This window comes from Mesoplodon bidens, assembly GCF_964165515.1.
Source record: "Mesoplodon bidens genome assembly, chromosome: 14".
Classification (NCBI taxonomy): Eukaryota; Metazoa; Chordata; class Mammalia; order Artiodactyla; family Ziphiidae; genus Mesoplodon; species Mesoplodon bidens.
In genome coordinates, this window is record NC_138170.1 from 20527462 (window position 1) to 20533998 (window position 6537).

Here is a 6537-nt window from a genome sequence, read left to right on the forward strand (position 1 = left end):
TGCTGGGTAATTTGGTTTGTTCTTTGTGACAATGTACCAAATATTGAGCCCTGCCCTGGTGGTTCAGGAAAGGATCACACCTCTCACCCTTCCCAGGAGGTAAAATGTGGACAAAGGCAGAGATCCTTACTGAGGAGCTGTCACTGTCAGGTCCTCAGGGTTTTTTAATACTCTGTGTAGATCCAGATTGGCACTGAAACACACTCACAAACTGTTTTTGGAAGAACTGGAGGGTAAGCAGAATCTCAGGACTTCCGGGGAAAGAACCAACTTCCTCCACTCTTCCCACGTATCCAAATTCAAACGCTGTTTATGATTTTAAAATGGTATATACAATCACACAACAGGAAAGTGCCAGAAAGGGCTTCTGGCTAAGATAGACACTCAAAAAGTGAGGCATTTGTTCGAAAAACTTCAGGCTCTTCTCCCCCAAATCCCTTCCTATGCTTAATATCCAGAAAGTTGAAAGAAAAACACATTTTTATCAATTGCTCAAGAGCTTTGGCTATCCTGCTGGAGTCGCCTTCTGCGGCCTCAGCCCGAGGTAGTGACACCAACCCAGGAACTGCTTTCTCCCCTTGCGATGGCTTTTGCTCACTGCTCCAAAGATGCGACTTCAGGGTCATCCCAGGCCACTCTTTAGCTTGGAGCGGAGGTCTACACACAGTGGATTTGGCTGTCTCATTGCAGCACCAGCTGGTCGTCTCTGGTAGGAAAGAATTGAAAGAGTATTTTACACCATGGAAATTGTCTTCCAGGCCCAGATGGACCGTCGCTGTTCTAGCTTTGACAGGCCGGGATAGATATATTCAGAAAGCCTTCCAGCTATTTAGTAACTCTTCCAAAACACTGTCAGCACCCATGCTAGGGAGCTAGGAGTGGGAAGGAAGTCTAAGTAGGGAACTAAACCTAGTTAGTATATATTTGCATAATTATCTTGCAGTGAATGGATGTGTGGTTGGTGGCAAGTTGGAGGTCGCCATGGACACTGAAAGCCAGGAAGGACTTGAACCGCCCTGGGTCAACACCTCGGACCCCTTCCTGAAAACTCCTGTGCATTTTAAGTGTTGGGTTAAAAGAAAAAGCAGAACTCCTCCAAAGCAGGTCACCTGGGAGCAAAACAGATAAGTTTGGGCCCCAGACCCTTGGGTATGCTTCCTGTACGCTCAAGCGCAGGGATCAGCTCTGGCCACGTCCACCTGCAGCCTCTCCAGCAGGGTGGGGGAAGGAGGAGGGGATGGCAGCAAGATCTCTGCGGTCACTAAGGGATCAAAGATGCTGGGCAAAAGCAAGTATTTTAAAAACAAGATTATAAAGATACTGTCGAATTCATGGCAGCAGTGCCCTGAATTTAAATATAGCTCTGTGACTGTTAGCGAAATGCTGTGGTTATGAGATGACTATTAATATAGCTGTTTGCCTGAGACAGACAGAAGGGGGGTGGGGGGAGAGTGAGAGAGAGAGAAACTTCACCTGATCATTTATTTTTAGGCTAAAAACATCCCCTTTAGGACTAACCTTTACTTTGTTTGCTTCGAGACTTCTCCAATTACAGCTTCCAAAAATTAAAAAAAATAGACCAGCCAGGGCAAGCAGAAGAAGTCGTCAAGGTAGAAAATGGTGGCCCCGGGCTGCCTTGTTTACTGACAACACTTGTTCCTCACAAAATAGCTTCTGAAGTTGCAGAAATTCCTAAAATGTCAAATATTTCCCTCCTTCATGGCGTCATCCTTTTTAAATAAAATTTCTTGGAGCTCCCTAGAGCCATACATTTGAAAAGAAGAGAGTGCAGTTCTTGATACGATACTTAGTCTTCATGTTTTTCATAAGAAAACCTCGAGTGTTTCTTTTTTAATCCTTTTATTTTTTGGTTTGGTTTTGCATCAGTATCTGAACTGTAGAATTAAACTCTGGTTACGTGATAATCTATGCTTTAAAACTCGCCTGTAAACTATGTTTTACTGCTTTAACATTTTTCATTCAGCACATTAAACAAGCCACTGCTCTTTTTAGGTGGGGATTACTAATGGTGTTTTGACGGATTGATAATTAAACACTGGGGTGCCCCTTGCCTTACATAACTCTCCTAATGACCCTGCCAGGGTGGTTATGAATAAGCTTGAAATAAACTTCCTTCAAAGCACAGCTCTGGAAGGGGACGGGTTCTCTCAGGTAAGGCAACTGGCTTATGCTCTGTGCAGTAAATGACTGTGTTTTAAGTGAAACACCAGACTGTCTGGCTATTAGCCAGTTTTATGTAAATAGAAAAAGAAAATGCTCTTCTATGGCAGTATTTCCATCACTTCCCTCATTTAATGGTCTAGACTTTGCCCTAGATATTCATTCGAGGGATAAGGAAAACATGAATATTACGTTTTCCATTGGAACCGAATTAGGCAAACGAATTGGGCTGGCTTTGAAGAACCAAACTGTCTAAAATGTTCTGTTCTAAGTCAACATTGCTAATACAGATGAAGTCAGAGAGCTTGTAAAGAAAGATGGACGTTTGCCCTAAAGAATCAATCCAAAATGAAGTCTACCCTCATCAATACCGTTATGAATCACAGGGGTTAGCTTTTGACTAGCTGTTTGAGTCCATTGAAATCATTCCCTGTCCTCCGAGCCAGTGTGCACACATTGAGTGCTCACTGTATGCAGTGGGGCCGTAGGGAGGGGGTGGGCGGAGGCAGAGGCAGAGGCAGACAGAAAATGGAAGAGTCTGAGCACTGCCCCAAGGACTGTGTCAGTGAGAGTTTAGGTATTCAAGGCGCCCTGACACTGAGCCACTCCTTGCTGGATTTTCTATTTTTTAAGACTTTTCCATGGTTAAAGTTGTTTCCTCTTAAATCACTCCCTTGAAATTAAATGTATGACCTGGAATGACATTCTAGAATGTATGAATTTCCAAAAGAGCTCAGTTCCCTGAAATTCCTAAATGTATAAATGTCCAGTGGACAATTTGACTCTTCCAGCCCAGAAACTCCTTGAGCTAAATGTCTCATTGATTTTCACTATCCGTATGAAATTGAATAGGAATTACATTACATGCCATAGTGAGAAAAGGCCGAGACTCTGATCAATCCTATAAAAATGCATGAAACATGTATATATTTGTGTGTGAGATAATCTAGATTTATGTTTCTGTTGCATCCCGTTGGTCATTTGTTGGAATTCTCTATGGAACATACCATAATTTATGTTTAAAAACATACCACACTTTGAGAAAGAAACTCCATATTTGAAGATGCCTCTCTCTACTCCCACACATGAATGTTTTGACTTCAGGTTCATCAAAATTCTTGGACATGTTCTTTATGATGGCCATGTTTCCTACAAAGCATTTTGCAGATAAAAATGTCAAAAATATATGGTTGAGCAAAGACCTCCCCGTATTTGGTTTTGACTTAAGTTCCAGTTACGCTAATTACCGGAGCAGAACTGGGATTTCCTTTTCTCATTATTAAAGCATACAACTCCAGTCATAATGGGCTACATTATCCCGCTACAAAGGCCCCGATTCACAATGGCTTCAAGCCTCTGCAAGTAGCTCCTGGAAAGAGGCTGCAGAGAGGGAGATGCTGTGAAAATGCCTGCCAGGGGCTTGACCTGCATCCCCAAAGGAGGGAATGAATGAAGTCATTCCAAGCGTTTAAAAAAAACAAAACAAAACAGCCGTAGAACCATATTATTATTGCAGTGTTCCCAAACACCAGAGTCTCATTATGATAATGCAGTTTTTCCCCATCTGCATTTACAATTTCACCTGAAACAACCGTTTATGCTTCCTTCCATTTAAAGGTTAAGTTAAAACAGAATGTGGCCAATGTCCATCAACCAGAAACAGGGAAGCTAGGAAAGTGAACATTCTCCCCAGAAAAGAGGTGCAGCTGCCTTGCATGGTATAGGAGGAGCACAGAGGCAGCAGAATTCCAACAATTTCCAGAAAACTAGTCTCTGTGACCCCTGTAAGGCAGTCCTATGGGTGCAGACTGAGCCGCCAATATGTGTCAGTCTCTGTTGCAGACACTGGGGAGAAGCCAGAGGGTTTGTAACTCCTGGTCTCAGGAGCGCTCTGGGCCGGGCTGCTTCAGGTCACCTGGGCCAGCTGCACGCATCTCTTTCCAAGTCTGTGTCCATTCTGCCGGGAGCCTGGAATCAGCCACGGTGGGCGGGTTTACACCTCAGAGATCAGCAAATGCTATGAGTCACATTGGTTTCCTTCTGTTCAGAGAGCTGCTTGTTAATCATCTACACAGTACACCACTGATTATATTCTCCTGGAGGAGAGACACATAATGGACAATTAATGTGTGCTAGGTCAGGAGGTGGTTAGGCTAAGAATAATAAATAAAACATGGCAGGCGAGCAATGGATTGAAAGGCCTGAAATCTTGTACTTTTTGTCTTTTGTTTTAGTAGAGAACACTCAGGCAGTATCATTTGACTAAGAAGGTCCTGGAATCAGGGAGTCGGGGCCTGGGTGCTTGCCCCTGCAGTTCTGTGATTTTTTTTTTTTTTTTTTTTGCAAGTCACTTAGCCTTTCTGAGCCTCAGTTTTCTCATTTATGACATAACTGGGTTGGACCAGATGCTCCCTAGATGGCTCTCTGCTCTCTGATTCTCTTCTGATTTTTGTAAACTAAAGGATTAAGTGGAATTTCTCTAGCTAGGCCAAAAATTTGTATAAGGGCAGAAACAAATGTTTGGAAAAATATAATAATCATTACCAGATTCACTATAGGCCTCCATACATTTAAAGGTATTTATGAAAGACCAGGGTCTTGGGATCAAGAGGAATCATGCACAGTTGTGATCTGACCCAGAAGATTGTAGGAAAAAAAGGGGCACAGACCTTGTGGAAGTATGACTTAGAAGGCTTTTACAGAAGGAAGGCCTATATGTGTGTTTATAGCCAGAAAATGAATTCACTTGAAAAAATTTTCTGAATATGATTAGTGCCCTGCTGCTGAATAAAGCAAGATCCCGGGATGCTCCGAAGTTTTCATGTGGCTGAACTGCCCCACTGCCCCTGCTCCCCTACCTGCCTTCCCACGGCAGCCAGGCAGCCAGAGGAGGGGACAACTGAGACGATGAAACGTGTCCTCCATCCCAAGGACCAGCTTGCAGGGGGCCTGAAATGCATCTCCCTCTTGTTCCAGGTGAGAGCTCCACAGCAAGGGCAGGCAGTGCTCCCACCCTGGAGAGACCAGCCTGTGCAAGGGATATGATGGAGAGAGCTCAGAGCCTGAACTTTAAGTGCCAAGTTCAAGTCCGCCATCTGGTGCTGACTAGCTGTGATCTATTAGGCAAATCACTTAAGTTTTTGGAGTCTATAAAATGGCAAGAAAGCCCACTCTCTCCTAGACTGCTCTGTGGATTCAGTGGTGGTAGTGCTTTGCAAACTGTGTTATTGTTATTAAGTATTATTACAATGGCATTTCCCCGAATTAGGAGAATATTCTTTCTTTGTAGGGGTTTCCCATTCTGGCTACAAATACATTTGATGCCACTCCAATCAAGTTCTAAAAGGAAACCTTACTCTCTCTACAAAGTAAGAGAGACAATTTGTAATGTTCTTTCTACAGAGAGTTGCAGACGGAGGGAGTGAACTCAGATGAGCTGGACTCAACTTAACACTGAACAGATATTTCAAAGCTTGGAATAATTATGGTTTAGATGCTGCACCACAAACAAACACATTTCCAATGATGACAATCAGCCCTGTGGATGTTTGAACGTAGTAATGCTTTTCTTCACAAATTTGGAGAGCTCTGCTCACTGAAAAAAATAAAAGGGCAATAAAAGGAAACATGAATATGAAAACCACCTTCATTCCCATCTTGATCTTTTTTTTTTCTGTCCAGCCGCTTATTGTAGCCGTGTACTGTCCTCTCCAGCATTACTAAAGCTTTTATATGACCTTAAATTTCAAAGCTACGGGTGACCCACAAGGGCCATACTTCAAAGACAGTTTTGATTAAATGAAACAATATTTGTGTAATACGGACCCTGGATCTTTGAACTGTTCCTGTTCAATTCATCCTACAAAGGTTCAATTAGGAGAGATCAGAAGACACGGCACCCTGGGCCATTTCCATCTGTCACTCAGGTTTGTCTTTTCAAATATCTTTTATATCAACCCAGGAAAACAATTTATTTTGAGGATGTAATCATCATAATTCAAAAGCCACTTTCAAAGAGGCAATGTCCTTTGCTAGCGAGTGTGGTGTCGGCCCACGCAAGCACCATTTGAAGTGAAATTCTAAGCCTCGGCAGCCTTGTGATTCCTCGTCATGTTACAACTTGTCTTACTATTGATAATTTGTACTTACTGCCAACAAAAAATTCTAGCCCAAGAGGCCCAGCGTTTGGTGAGCCTTTGTATCAGTGACTGGAGCACATTTCACTTCTGAATCTTGTGGTTTTGCCTTCAGTGAAAGAAAAAACTGATCCTAACAGTTTTAAACTTGTTAATTCAAGCCATATGTCAGAAACCAGTCTCCATATGGAGCTATACCACCTTATATTTACAGGGGGCT

General features: G+C 42.9%; 1 protein-coding gene across 4 annotated transcripts in view; it reads left to right on the forward strand.

Annotated features, from left to right (window-relative positions):
* The window catches only part of TMEM182 (transmembrane protein 182), a 289764-nt gene that overhangs the window by 246136 nt on the left and 37091 nt on the right, over window positions 1-6537 (forward strand). Inside the window, exon 6 of one of the 4 annotated variants that reach the window (XM_081254475.1) lies at window positions 5584-5602. The exons of 1 other annotated variant lie outside the window; for it this stretch is intronic. The gene's annotated coding sequence lies outside the window, so the exon portion shown is untranslated. Of the gene's footprint in view, window positions 1-943; window positions 963-4954; window positions 4974-5583; window positions 5603-6537 lie in introns of those variants that run through there. 2 more of the 4 variants (XM_081254474.1, XM_081254476.1) reach the window with 2 other exon arrangements.